This window comes from Pteropus alecto, unplaced genomic scaffold, assembly GCF_000325575.1.
Source record: "Pteropus alecto unplaced genomic scaffold, ASM32557v1 scaffold7, whole genome shotgun sequence".
NCBI lineage: Eukaryota > Metazoa > Chordata > Mammalia > Chiroptera > Pteropodidae > Pteropus > Pteropus alecto.
Window position 1 is genome coordinate 38,542,071 of NW_006494614.1, and position 15,428 is coordinate 38,557,498.

Sequence of the window (15,428 nt, forward strand, 5' to 3'; positions counted from 1 at the left end):
GAAGATATTTGCAATACATGTAGTTGTTAAATAACTCATACCAAAAATGTAAAAAAAAAAAAAAAAACTTCTATAAATCAATTAAAAAAAGACAATTCATTTCATTTTTTTTAAATAGTCAAAATACTTAAACAGGAACTTCACATATATAGACAATTCATGCATACACTTACCTGAAATACCTATAGAGCCCATAAACATTAAAAAAGTGTTCAACATCATTTTTCGTCAGAGAAAGGCAAGTTGAAATCTCAAAGGTATATACCACACCCCTATCAGAATGGCCAAAATTAAATATGGGAAAATATGCTAGTGACAATATAGAGCAGGGAGGAGTCTATGCTGGGAACACCACCTTGGAACACTGGTAGTATATACCAAGGCTAAACATATGCCTACCAGGGAGCCGTTCCGCTCTAGGACATACACGCAGTAGATACGAGTTTTCATCTCTACCAAAGGACTTCTACAATAATGTCCCCGGCAGCATTGCTTATAATAGCTGTCAACTGGATACAAACCAAATATTCTTCAATTGTAGAAGGGATAAATAAGCTGCATTATATTCACACGAAGGAATATTATAAAGCAATAAAAAAAAAACACAAATTACTGAGACATATAACAATATGGTAGATCTCAAAATCATACTTTTGACTAAAAAAAGACAGATATGAAAGTATAGGATGTATGTACGACTCCATTTATGATGTTAAGAAGTTGTCAGAACTGACTTATAGTGATAGAAATTATAATAATGGTCACCTTTTGGAGGGTATTGACTGGAAGGGGACACATTGGACCCTCCTGGGGTGCTGTAAACATTCTACATCTCTTTCTAGATCTCCAGGGAGGTATACGTATGTAAAATTCATTTAAAATGCGAGCAACAGACCATATGTAAATTATACTTCAACTGAAACAAAACTACTATGAGAACAAAAGGAAGGAGTGAAAATAATTTGGAATGTCCCCTCATCCTAAAAACACATCCATCTTATGTCTGTGAGACATTTTCACATATACAAAGCCTTCCATATGTTCAAATCTATAAATGAATACTTTATAAAATAGAAAGCATAGAAGTTAAGCACTGGATGAAGCACTGTTCATTCAGGTGATGAATATTTACCAGGAACTTACCATGTGCTTGAAATTGGGTTTCCAGTGGTGAACAAGGTGGATATTGTCCCTGCCATTTCAGAAAATAGAATAGAGTGTGGGAAAGAGACAATAAACAAAGAAATAAGTCGAGAAAGAATTACAAATTCTGATAGATAAGCACAGTGAAGAAAAGCAAGAATGCATTATGAGAATAGAAAATAAAAGTGAAGGATCATGGTCAGGGAAGGCTCTCCAAAGAGGTGACATGGAAGGAACTGGCCACCGAAATGCTAGAAGAGCATTCCAGGCAGTAGGGGTGAAGTCCATGGGTTCAAGAAGGCCTCCTCATGTTGGAGGAACCTAAAGGATGTCATCACTATGGCAGAAGCACAAAGAATGAGCGTGGCCCCAAATGAGGCTGGGAAAGGATTTCAGGTCTGGGCTCTGTAGAGCTTGGTAGGCCAAGCTAAGGGATTGGAATTTATTTTAAGCACTAGGAGAAGGGCTTCAGCAGAGGAATTATATGACTCTGACTCAATTCATCTTGTAAGACATCCTGTTCTAATAGATGATTCCTACCACAAATCTATAGCCCCAAATGTCTAGATACTCTAGCATCGGGGCTTGACCCCCTACTGTCCACTTTAGGCTTGAAACGATAGCTTTGATTAGCTGTGTTCCTCACTGCAGTCTTATCTACCAAATGAATTCTCAGCAACCAACGTCAATATGCAATGTTTTTCACGATTCTAAAAAAGTTTGTTTTCTTTTCTATCCCTCCCCAAGTCATTTAGAAGGCCTTGGCGCAGGCAAGGGGGAACAGAGCAGGTGATAAAGAATGATAAGTCAGTGGTTCAGGAAAACATTCATTTAGCTGCTGGTACACAGTGTTCCTGCCAGAAGCCACCATGCAGAGCATCATTGAACACTTGGCAGACTTTCCCCTTAAATTTATGCAATTTGAGAAAGAGGAAATTTCAAGCAAAAAGTTTTCTGTCAAACTCATTCATCCATTCCTTTCAAAGATAGTCTGGGGAAATGTGATTGGAGTTGATTCAGGAGATTTTATGTCTCTAAAAGGAAGCCACTTCCAAGATTGTTCCTGTGCGTGTGTGTGTGTGTGTGTGTGCGTGTGTGTGTGTGTGTGTGTGTGCATGTGCACATGAACTTGTATCCAAGTGCATTTGATATAAGTTGGAAATGAGAAACTCAGTACAGGCTGAAATGGTTGAAATATTCATGCACCATACCCCCTTGGCTCCTTTGTACTATTTTCTATTCTTATCCAGTAACTGAGTTTGAAAACTTTTAGGGCTGGGTAGGACTTGGGGCCTCCTTGACAAGTTGCAGTCATTAGTGAAATCATTATTGCTCCCCAAACAGACTTTTGATTTGCCTATGGCGTCATTTTATTCTTAGAGCAAGATTTATGTTTCCATAATGCTGCCAAGCTCAGCACCTGATAGACCATGTAATATGCTATAGTGGGTGCTGTGGTATGAGTCCCAGATGCCCCTTCGGGGTGGAGGCACTTATGCCTCCATATACTGAGGCGTTGCACTCATCTGGAGAGATCCCCCGTTCACTCAAGGTCACACCCTAGGGAGAGCCTACGTGCAGTGACTGGTCATGTGGGAGTGGGAAGTCTTTGTCCAACAACTTTGGAGGGCCACCTCAGCCCCAGAGCTACTTGTGGGTTTGGTGAGGCCTCTGTATCTCAGTTCAACTCTTCCCTCTCCCTAAACATACTTCCCTCACACCGACACAAGTTGAGACACTATAGGCTCCCCAATAAACTTCCTAAATTCACATCTCCCCCTCAGAGTCTGTGTCCCAGAGAAACTAACCTAACACAACTTTAGTAGCCTTCTCTCCACCATGTGATCTCTAGAATTGTACAACTCTTTTCCATCCGCCCATGGCCTTTGCATTTCTAATATGGATCAGTCATAACAGGGGTTAGTAGCTTTTCCAAAAGCAACACAGCGAAGCTCCATTCCACGCTTTCTCTGTGCTGTACAGCTAACTGCAGGGTGGGTGGAAAAGTGCTGCTAACAAGTCCCACGGTGCAGGAAGGAAGGCTTCTCCCACACCGCTGTGGTGTGAGGAGGACGGTGAACACCTGTTCCGCTGCTCTCAGGGGCCCTTATGAAAAACACAGAGGAGTCTGTGGCCCAGAGATCAGGACCTAAATTCTGCCCTGGGTACCACCCTTAGCCCAGCCTTGTGTATAGGCAAGGGATAGAGATTGTGTACATGACTTTAGGCAAGTTACTAAAGTCCCTGAAACTCGGTTTCCTTTCCTGTAAAATGGGCATAATACCCCACCTTTGTCATGAGGACTTAACAAGATAATACTAATAACAGTAGTGATTATTATCAGTGACTAAGTTCACAAAGTTTGATGACCCCAGCTCTGCTGCTCAGTAAACTTGTTGTCTTTTGCAAGTTTCTTAGTCTAAGTGTTGGTATACACATCTGCCAAGGGCAGGATATTAGTACCTATCTCATAGAGTTAGGAAGGATTAAATGAGAAAACACATCGAGAGCTGGGTACATAGAAAGTCCACAACCAATGCTTTTGATGCATTAGGCTCCATGTGGAGCACTTGACATTCATATTCTCATTTAATCTTCATGGTGGTGATTTTATCGCTCCCATTTTTCATAAGTAATAGTCATTGTTTTAGTGCTTACTCTGTGTCAGGTCCTTTTCTAAGTTCTTTATATTCTTATTTAATTTTATCAATGATACTATGAGGATGATACTGATGTCCCATTTAAATGTGAGGCAATCAAATCGCAGAAGAGTTATGTCTTTGATACTTAGAGTGTTCCATGCACTGCTTGTATCTGCATCAACATCCCCTGAGAGCTGGTTAGTTAATGCAGAGTCTCAGCCCCAACCCTGATCTCCTAAATCAGAATCTGCATTTTAACAAGATCCTCACTCTCATTATTCCTATGCACAGTATAGTTTTAAAAATACTCAAGATCAAGGGTCAAAGCATACCACTAGCAGAGCTAGGACTGCAGAGCAGATACTTTTAACTGCTTCTATGTATACAGTAGTCATCAAAAAAATGTTCAAAGTATACAATTTCCTTTCCACAGTAATTATTAGTTTGACCCAACTGCCTTTTCTGTTGCTATCCACAGTCTATTCTGCCATGTCAGTCTATTGCTGCCATGCTTCCGGCTCAGATAAAGCTCTGCCAATGGCCATTTCAAGGATCTCCAGGGAAAGTGCTTCCGAATAAGCTACAGTGTGATTTCCAGAAAGGCAGTTACCCCAGGAGTTCTGAGGGTTCTGCTATCACTGCTCCTGGAGATACTGGAACTAACAGGATGGTTTCAGGCAAGTAAGCAGTATATACTGGGCTAACATAAAAACAAAGATATTTCCTCCTGCCAGAATAAGTGAACAACCAAGAAAACCACTGTCCTTTTTCTTATTCTCAGATACCAAACTCTGAACGTGGGAAATGATGTTATTGTTCCCACACTGATGAATCCAGTTATAGAGTGTTGGTTCTTGACCTCAAGAGTTTCCCAGGTAAGATCCAAAATAGTCTCCCATACACAATGGGCAAGGAGAGACCAAAGAAAGAGGCAGACTACTCCAGATTGGTAAGTGGCAGTTTAATAAGCAGGGGAACGTACATAGGAGGCTTGTCTTGGCGGCCGTGAAATGAGTAGATCTCCACACTCATCTGTCAAAATCTTAAATGTTGGCTTAGAGGTCTTAATTGAGTTCATTCATCTATTCAGTTCAGATGGCCTCAACAGTGCATTGCTCTCTCAAGGCCGCATCCTTGAAACAGCTCCTAGCATGGGAATGATGGGCAAGACATACAATTCAAAGACTGGGAAGGGGAGGTGGGAGCCTCCAGCTTTCGAGTCAACTGGCAGTCACACCCTTTTGATGACTTCCTCCAACATAGAGAAACATAACAATTTCAAATCCTAGAACCAGATCAAACCCTTGATTACAGTCTTTTGGGCAGTAGCAGCAGAAGCCCTATTCCAGAAGGTTCTAAAGGCTTGGACAAAAGGGCAGACGATGAGCCATTATTGCCAGCTGAGCCTAAGAGAAACTCTGAATTCAGAGTCAGCAAATACACAGAGAAGGAGTGGGCAGGAAATAAAAGGACTGCTTTTGGAAGATCTGAGACCAATTGGACCTGAGCTCCTCCCCCACCACTTTCCGGGGCCACAGCTGCAGAATTGCCCCAGGGCAATTCTCCAAGACTTGTTTTCTAACAAAGCAAAAGGACTGCCTGGCGAGTACACCTACTAGGGTTTGGGGGCCCATCAGAGACTCAGAACCACTCTACCTCCACTGAACACATGGATGAGGGAAAAGTATACTCCCTGGTTTTGACACAAGATATTTTCCAGTAGCTTCTCTGACAAGAGAAGCTCCAAAGATAGCTTTTATAAGATGTTGCACGTCTGGAAGCACCTTCACATTTCAATGATAACTTAGTTTGTTGGAATTCCTTCAGAATTTTGAAGGCATCATTTCATTGCTTTCTAGCTTCTAGAAGCCCATGTTATTCGTATTCCTAATTCTTTTATGTAGCCTTTATTTCCTCCCTGGAAGATTTTAGGACTGCTTTGTCCCAACTGTTGTGAAATTTCATGTACTAGATACCACAAGGCTGCTTTCAGTCTAGCAACTCTAATTGTTGACCACAGTCTATCAAAAGAAACCATGTGCCTGGCTGGGCAGAGAGGCTGAGCGAGGATTCTAACTGCCTCTTATTCATGTTTCAAGTAATCTTCCTGTTTTAAGTCCAACATCACCCCCACTTTCAAAGGTGCCTGGTGCTTAATATTATTGAGGTTTCCCCCATCATGCCCTAGCCTCTTGCCTGCCATTAGCATCTGCTGAGATTTGCTTCTCTAATCTGTAAGTAACCATGCCTTCTTCAGCATTCTAGTTTCCAAAATGTCATTGCTATTCTCTTTTCACATTTTCCTTGTTCTGTGGGCTTATAACGTTTTCTTTCCACTAAGATTTGAAAAGAATAGAAATAAACTCCTGGGTTTAATTTATCGTATGTAGCCAGAAATCAGAGTGCCTTTCTTTCATAGCGATCTCCTTGACCAAAACATGTTGTTGATTTTCCTTAGACAGCTCAAGGACTCAGAGGCGTGGAGTCCTCTTGAAAGGAAACTTCTACTTCATAGTCATTCACACCCTCTCACCTCTGCAGAATGACAGCGTTCCTGAAAATGGAACTTGAGGTTCTTCTCTCTGTTGGATGTGTCACAGTAACAAATGTGTCACCAAGTTATGTGGGCGAAGGTAGAAGAGAGACAAGCAAATGCAGATTTTTAAACCTCTAAAATGAGATTCCCACAAACTATAAGAGTACTGGACAAAAGTTTTCTCACAGCCTATGCTTTTCTCAAGGCCTTACACGGATATCCTTTAGGGCAGTGATCCTCCGCAGCCTACAGAAGTGCATTATTTTGTTATTGTTTTGTTACAATTTCTAATCATTAGATAAACCTCATTCTGGCCTTTAGCTAGACCATTATATTCTAGGTGATAGTACTGAGTCAACGTGTTGAAAAGATAGCATAAAGGAAAAGAGACCAAAGAAAAGTTAGCATCCAGCTCTGTTCTCTGGAGGAATCATAACTAACATTTGTTGGCACTTCGTTCCCGGTACTGTGTCCTTTACATGAATTTTCCTCATTCGATCCTCAAGACAATCTAGAAAGTTGATTCTTATTCTCATTCCTCTATTTTGCAGATAAGAAAACCTAGATTAACAAAAGTTAAGCCCAAAGTCTTTGGCTTTGAGCTCAAGCAGTTTGAGTCCAGAGCCTACAGTTTTAAACACAACATTGCACTCCCCCACAGTGGGGTGAGTGGTAATGATGACATAGTGGTAGCAGAGGCAGCTAATCTATACATTACCATTGGACCTTAGGGTTTATAAAGTACTGTCACACATGCTATAGTATTTGAACACATTTAACGTTCATGGGAAGCTAGCTGATGCCAAGGGTGGAATACCATACACTGAATAGCTTGGCAAAGGTAATACAAAATGTGAACTCTCCAGAGAGAGAGAGAGGCAGGAATACTTAGGCATTACCATTTACTCCTGTCCTTGGATTTGCTCAGCCCCAGATCAGTGATTTCCAGCAGAGCATACCATCTCGGTTTGTGTCTAAGGTTGTTTCTGGTCCCAGAAGAGGAGGCACGCCTTTCCAGGAGCAATGTGCTCAGGTAAGAAGAATGTGTATCCCTGTTAGTTCTCTTTGTTCTTTCTTTCCGGAATTGAACTATGGAAGTTGGCAATGGACCTCTTAATTCATAGATCTATGAGCAGAAAGTAACATGAAAAAGACTGGGGTTCAGTTTCCTATACTTAGAGGGAGACAAGTTTGTATCCAATCTATTCAGAGCCCATAGGTAACTAAGTTATGAATACTGGGGGGAACTCATAACAAAATATGTGGGATCCAGAAATCTGGGTTACATTATTTTTAGATTAATGAGGAACTGGGCAAGTCTGAGCAGCTGGCCAGTGCTGGGCTCTGGAGATCTGGCTGTGATTTGATTCTGCCTGGTAATGGTTGCCCTCTCCAGTATAAGTATCAGTGTGGGCAACTCTGGGTGTTGTGGCTGTCTGGGATTCCCAGGACAGCAGCAAAGATTCAAGATACTTTCTTGTAAGTGCCGACCCAGTCCGAGAAGGTCAGACTAAGGGGATCCCTAATATGGGGACCCACATTTCCCTTGCCTGTCTATGGAGACAGGTTGCCTGACATTCCCCACGGGGCCCTTCCCTCCCTTCTTTGTCCTCCGTTCTCCTTTTCCTACATCTTTGAAGATTATTATTTGAGCTTGCCCCTATTTGTGAATGGGAGCTTGGCAGAAGATGAGAGGCAATCATCAAATGCTCATTTCATATTATTTCAGATGCCTTATAGTGGAATTTTACACTAATGAGTTTTAATGTGCTTCTTAAGCTTACCTGAGCTCCTTTGACCAATTCTTAAATAGCAATTTCGTAAAGAAATCTTTACCTTTTACCTACTAGGCATCCTTTCTGTTTTATTTAGGGCTGTAGTCTCTTATTAGTCCTCAGGAAAGGGAAATGTGATCTTTTCAGTGTTCTTTTGTAGAATTTATAATTGTGTAATTACATAACTGCTTCCTGCACTGACCACATCCTTCAATAAGCACATGGAAAATACTTTGAGAGCAAGGATAGTGTCTTATCCTTCTTAGCTTGACCCACAGCCCCTGATCCTATACTGAGCATCTATTAGGTGCTCAATAAATCTTTAATGAATGAGATGGGGGAACAGATTAGATGATTTGGAATCCCAGAATGATATATATATATATATGATATAATATATATATGTATATGATATATATATATAATATATATGTGATATTATATATATATATATATATAAAACAAAACTGAAAAGGAGTTTATGCAAGACTACATGAAAACTGTACACTTTAAATAAAAAAAAAAAAACTGTCTACTTGGCCTATTCTCACAGACTTCCTCAATCATAATCTCAGGCTGATAGAGGAAAAAGAGTGAATTAAGTGAATGTTTATTAGGGCCTTCTATGTTTCAGGCACTGTAATAGGCCTTGGAAAAATGAGACGTTTGGTGAAAAAGATGATCCAAGTTCCTGCCCTGAGTTTACTTTCTGTAGGTATTTAGTTGTTAGAAGTCATTATGGATTGAATTATGCCTCCCGGAAATTCATGTGTTGAAGCCCCATGTGACTGTATTTGGAGAGAGAGACTTTAGGGAAGCAAATTTTAATAATAAATGAGGTCATAAGAGTTGAGCCCTAATCTGATAGGACTAATGTTTTTATAAAAAGAGGAAGAGACATCTGAGATCTCTGTCTCTCTCCACACACACACAGAGGAAAGGTCACGTGAGGACACAGCGAGAAGGTGGTCATTTAAAAGCCAGGAAGAGATTCTCACCAGAATTCAACTCTGATGGCACCTTGATCTTGAACTGCCACTTTTCATAACAATGACAAAATAAATCTGTTGTTTAAGGCACCTAACCTGTGGTACTTTGTTACAGCAGTCTGAGCAGACTAAAACGTCAATGGTTACTTAAGAAGATAGGAAAAAGGGAAAAAATAAAATTGCTCACAGGAACAGAATACTGAACGATTTTGATCCTCAGGATTTTTGTCTTTTACTTAACAAGTTATGATCACTCAAATTTTTTATGGATTCCAGTAGAAGAGAATCCACAACTCCCCTTGACACTTCCCCTGATGATTACTTGGCTTGCTTAACCCTGCCTAAAGCCTTTCGGTGTATGATTATGTTTAATGTTTATCTACCTCCTGAGGCTCATAGCCTACTCCCACGGCAAGTCTCAGCCTCATTCATATGCCAGCTGCTGCTGCTGTTCAGCATCTGGCCTAAATATAGCTGCATCTCTCTCCGGGTTTTCTCATTTCTCTTGTGACCCAAATGCTTTGATTCTCAGTTCTGGTTTTAATTGGCCAACTAGGTAATTTGTTTCCAAAAATAAGGAATTTTTCTGCAGTATTTCTGAATCACCAAGACAGTCTGCCCTCCCTCGGCTTTTGGAATTAGGTTAGCATGTATCCCAGCTAACTGCTTCATGGTCCCTGCTCCCACAGCTAAACTTGGAATATTTATATTTGTTATCTATTACCATTTAATGAATTACCACAAAGTTAGTGATTGAAACAATACACATTAATTCTCTTCATTTCTGTGGGTCAGGAATACAGTTTAGCTGAGTCCTCTACTCCAGAGTCTCACCAAGTTCAAGTTCAAGTTCTCATCTACTTCAGGGTTGTATCAAATTGTTGACAGGGCTGTGATCTCATCTGAAAGCCTAACTGGGGAAAGATCCACTTCTGAATGAGCTCAGATTATTGGCAGAATTCCATTCCTCAAGGGCTGCTGGACGAAGGGGCTTAGTACCTTGCTGGCTGTTGTCAAGCAGGTTGTAAACTATTTTGGAAAAGAATTATTTTCAGTTGAAAGCACTCCTAAAAGATATATGTTTCAATGGCCTTCAACTCAAATATCTGAAATTTTAGGCCAGAAATTTTGTCCAAGGTCACAACCTCTATCAATCCAAGATTTGAAATTCTATCTTTATCCACATTGAGTAACTTCATGTAGATGATATAAATGCAGAAAAATTGTGTGGACTTTATAATATGTTCTCTTCTCTTTTTTTTCCTTATTATTGTTATTACATTTACTTTAATATTATACTCCTGACAGTAAAAAAAAAAAAAAAAAAAAAAGCTCCATATATTTAATTCTCCAATATTACAGCAAGGAATCAGGAAGGAGAAAAGGAAAAGTATGAGCAGAAGAAAAGCAAAACCTCTGAAAGAGAAAACAAACAAAGGAGGAAGGAGAAAAGCATGTTGATATAATCATACACAACATTAGCCTCTAATTTCTGGTTTTTACAGTATTGACTTTCGACATTACCTATAAAAGTAAACTTGTTATGATACTTTCCCTCTCAATCTGTCTTTTTCTAAAAATTCCAGAGTTATCTTAGGATCATACAAGACATATTAGTTATCAGATGGGTAATATGCAAAGTAGAATGTACCTTCTTTGTGCCTTCTAACCAGTGTAAGTTAAGGGCCCAGCAAAGACTTACTTGTTAGAAAATATCTGGTCTACAGTCCCACCTAGAAATGTAAATATCTGGCTGAAAATGCTGTCCAAATCACTAAAGTACAGATGATAACAACAAAAAGACTGACTCTAGAACTGCAATGGCCACTAGCGAACTATAACTATAGAGCATTTGAAATGTAGTCGGTGCCATCTGTTAAAATAAAAATATTTTGCATATATTGGGCTGAAATAAAATATATCTCTAAAATCAATTTTACCTATTTTTTAAAAATTCACTTTAATATGGTCACTAGAACTCTTTTAATTACACGCATGGCTCCCGCTATATTCTTATTAGAAATATTGCTCTAGAACGTGATGGCTCTCATTAGCACAGAGGCCCAATTTCATTCATCAGATTGAAAGAGTTGAGCTTTAAACAGATTAACCACAGGACATGGACATTTCTATATGGAAAACAGAAAGGTTGAAAAGGAGAGGTCTAAGCAGAAAGTGGATGTGATTCTGACAAATAGAGAACGTGCTCAATTAGTTTTGTACAAGGCTGGAGGGAGTGGCAAGGTGAGCAAATGGAACCAAACTGGCAAAAGTTATTCTATACAGCAGAGACCTAAGCAGTTAACTCAGACACAGAACTGCTGAACTAGTCTTGAAATGAGCTGCAAGCAGAGAATCTCATCCATTTTCTGCTTAAAGTTTTCAAGGTCTCCATCCTCTGTGATATATTGTCAGTTTCCATTAAAAGCCTGGAATCCCATAGCAATTTCTCTCTGAAGAGCATTGGCTGTACTGGAGAAACTCATTAAATGAAGAAGTCAGCAGAATTTTAATAAACAATCAGATTAATGGCCCACTAGGAGAGTTACAATCTCATAGGTAATAGATTTAAAAACCCACTAGGCCCCAGTTGTAGGTCAGCAGAAGCATTTGCCACCAAATGTTTTTTGGGCAAAGAGCCACTACATTACCTGGTGGTCTCAGTGTGGGTTCCTTTTAAACTGAGTCCTTTTTCAGTATCAACAAAAGGCATTTTCCAGATGGCAAGACTTTGTATTTTATAATGCTCTGAGCCAAATGCAAAACCTTCTACATTTTTTAAATTAATGAAGCAAAAAGAAAATACATTTACTTGGAGGTGGAGCCACTAGTCAGATTTGAAGAATCTTTAATGCAATGAATGCCCTTAGTACAGGGTCTCCTGGCAAGGTCTTCTCCCTGTATTCGTAGTAGAAGCCGAGCTATTTCCACAGCCTTCAGGCCTTTAGCTAGCTCAGTTAGTATGAAAGGGAGGCACTAAAACCTGAATGCAAGAAGAAAGATTCCTCCTCACCCTAATCAAAAATCAGCTGGTGAATAGCCACCCAGAGTTCACTTAGATGACCAACTATTGTATATAAATGAGAAATCTGGACTTGCAGGGCAGCCATCTATAGAGGAGTACAAAGCTGAAAGTATACCTCCCTTGCCTGGGGACAGCATCCAGGAAGACAGAACAAGAGTTAGAAGACAAAATTCTGTACGGGAATGTTGCAAGGGAACTCATCTACCTTAAGCAGGGTTTCCCTTGCCGGATGCTACTCGGGAAGCCAGCCAAGCTTTGGCTAGAAGAGAACTCACCCCTGGGAACAGTGGCCGGCTTCCTTAGCAGTTTCCACCGCTCCCTCACAGAAGAACGTGGCAATCCATTGACTCACTGGGTAAGAAAGACAGGGTGACATCCTGACGCTAGTAAACTGTTGACTTGCCCTTTTAGCCTCTGGTGGCTGTTGGTATTCCTCACCTTGTGGCCATATCACTTCAATTTCTGCCTCTGGTCACATTGCCTTCTCCTCTTCTGTGTGTGTCAAATCTCCCTCTGCTTCTCTATTATAAGGACACTTGTGATGGCATTTAGTGCCTACTTACATAATTTAGGATAATCACTCCATCTCAAGATCCGTAACTTAATCACATCTCACAAAGTCTTTTTTTCTCATATAAAATAACACTCACAGGTTTCAGAGATTAGGATGTGGATTTTTTTGGAGGGCCATTATTCAACCTACCACACTCCCTATAAAAATGGAGGAAGGCTGAGCTGTCTCGAGTTGTGGCAGCCAACCAATGATCGCAGAGGTACAATCCAGAGGATGCCAGAACGGAAAGAAAGAATGCAGCTGGATTCTTGTCATAACCAAACCTAGAATCATCTACCCTGACCTAGCTTTTAAGTGAGAAAACAAATCCCACTGTTTAAGCTACCTGCAGTTGAGTATTCCATTATCTGCAGCTTAATATTTCCTGATGGATACAACCACTGAATTTTTTTTAACCTGAGAAGATGATAAGGATAAAGATAAGCTAAATGTAAATGAGTCATATTTGCTATTATTCTTAACAACATTTTCTGATCTACATAATTTACCTTTTGATAATACTCCCTTCTATAATGTTCTATAATTTATTTTTCTGCATATGTATTATTACCCTGAAAAAACAGCTTCATGAGAACAGTGATGCTGAATCATCTGACTCGTATCTGTGGCACACTGCTGAGGCAAAGGAAACCTTCACTAAATTACCAGCTCCTTGATCAACTTGAATATTAAAATCCTTCATTAAAATTGACTACATTTGAATTATTTGTGGATTTCCAATGCAAGTAATATAGTTTCCTATTATAATTAATACACATGTTCACATTTCATATAGAGAGAATAGTTACCATTATTTCCTGGAGTGTTTATACTGTTCCAAGTACTATGCCAGGCAAGTAATATGTCTGATTCTCTCTCTCTCTCTCTCTGTCTCTCATGCATTCCTCGTTTAATTCTTACAGCATTCCTCTAAAATATTATTATCTCCAGCTTACAAATAGGAACCCAAAAGCACATATTAGCTGAACATTTACCCAAAATCACAAAGCTGGCTAGTAAGATCCAGTTCTTAGATCCATATCGATATCCATCTGATTTCGAATTCTGTGAGCTAATTATCACATATGCTGCCTTCTACCATGCCATACTGTTTCTATAAAATGACCCAGTATTTATCTCAGAGAGCTTTAAGGGAAATTGATTTAGCAAAAGGAAAATAAAAATAAATAAAATACCAGTTGTGTTGATTGCCTTACCCCTCACTTAAAATCTAGATTAAGGAGAAAGGTGGAGAAGACACTGTGAAAAGAACAGAAGAAATCAGCAGGCAAGAGAAGAAATAAAAAGAAAGTCTCAGACTCTTTGGAGACCTGACTCTTTCATGATGACAATGGGAACTACGGCCACCCACTTTAGTAGAAACCACCAGTTTCCATCTACAATAATTCATTTCTAACTGAACATTCCCCAGTCACCAACATTTCTGAACTAAGGCTAGATTTGCCCTTTAAAATCACCATAGAAATGCCAATTGCTTAAGAGCAAGAACAGTCATAGGTTTCATCCAGTGCAGGGTAATTATCCCAGTGATAAAATTTAAAGGGATGGCAGAACCAAGGATAAAGTTGTGTATTGATTTTATCCTAAGTCCTGCCTGTTCAAAATGCATATATTATGTAAATGTATGTAGTTATACATTTATATATGTTCTATGTAATTATATATAATTGTGTGTATATGTTTATACATCTCCCAAGACCTATTAACTGGTAAAAAAAAATCTGCAGAATAATATGTACAATATAAAAACTTATTTATATTTTAAAAACTCTACATTATATATAGAAAGAAAACTCAATATTCTTATACATTATGTATATTATACATAGAAAGAAAACTCTAGAATATTCTTATCTTGACTTTCCTTATTCTACTTTGGACATTTTCACATCTGACAAATTTCAGTAAAATTCAACAACCTAATCCCAATTCTAAGCATTCTTTTCTCTCACATTTCTCCTCCACTCAGTTTTTAAACACAATAATGGAAACTAACAGCATCTCATTAATGACTTTAACTCTTTCTAAAAACACTAGACAGGAAGGAAATTAACTATTTAAAAAAATCATAAATTTTTATGTCTAGGGATCCTGACTGTTCTAAAAACTTCTCAATGACCAATGTAAGTAAACTCTTTTGTTCATGAGTCAACATGACTTAACTATTTATTCCGAAATTTTTGCCCAGGAAAATGAGCCTATTAAGCAATAAATAACTTGATTGTTCGTGTCAGGAAATTCCTGCAAACACATTTGTCCATACAAAGAATTGGCTTAAATGGAGAAGCAGTTCTATTAAGACAATAGAGTGCTTGCTCACCTGGGCAAACAGCCCACTGACCAAAGAGCTGTTTACTTGTTCAGATGCACTTCAAGATTCATGCTTCTTGTAGCTACCATTATATGATGCCATAAACTTTGTCCATCTCCCAATCATTTCTCTGACTCCGAACTACAACAACAACGAAAGCCTATAAATAACCTCTGTGACCTCCCCTCTGGGGCATAGAACCCTGTCAAAGTGAAGTTCTCTTTCACTGCAGTGAGTCCAATAAACTTTGCTTGATCAACAGGCTTTCTGGTGGTCTTTTGGGGAGTCGACTGTCAACACCAGCAGTCCGTGAGTTAAACGTGTTTCCTTAAATAAGATTCATTAAGTTCCAAATTTTGATCTGGACTCTGAAAAGGACCTTTGCAGGTAAGATTCACAAATGATTGCTTGCCCTCATGAGACATTTTCCTCT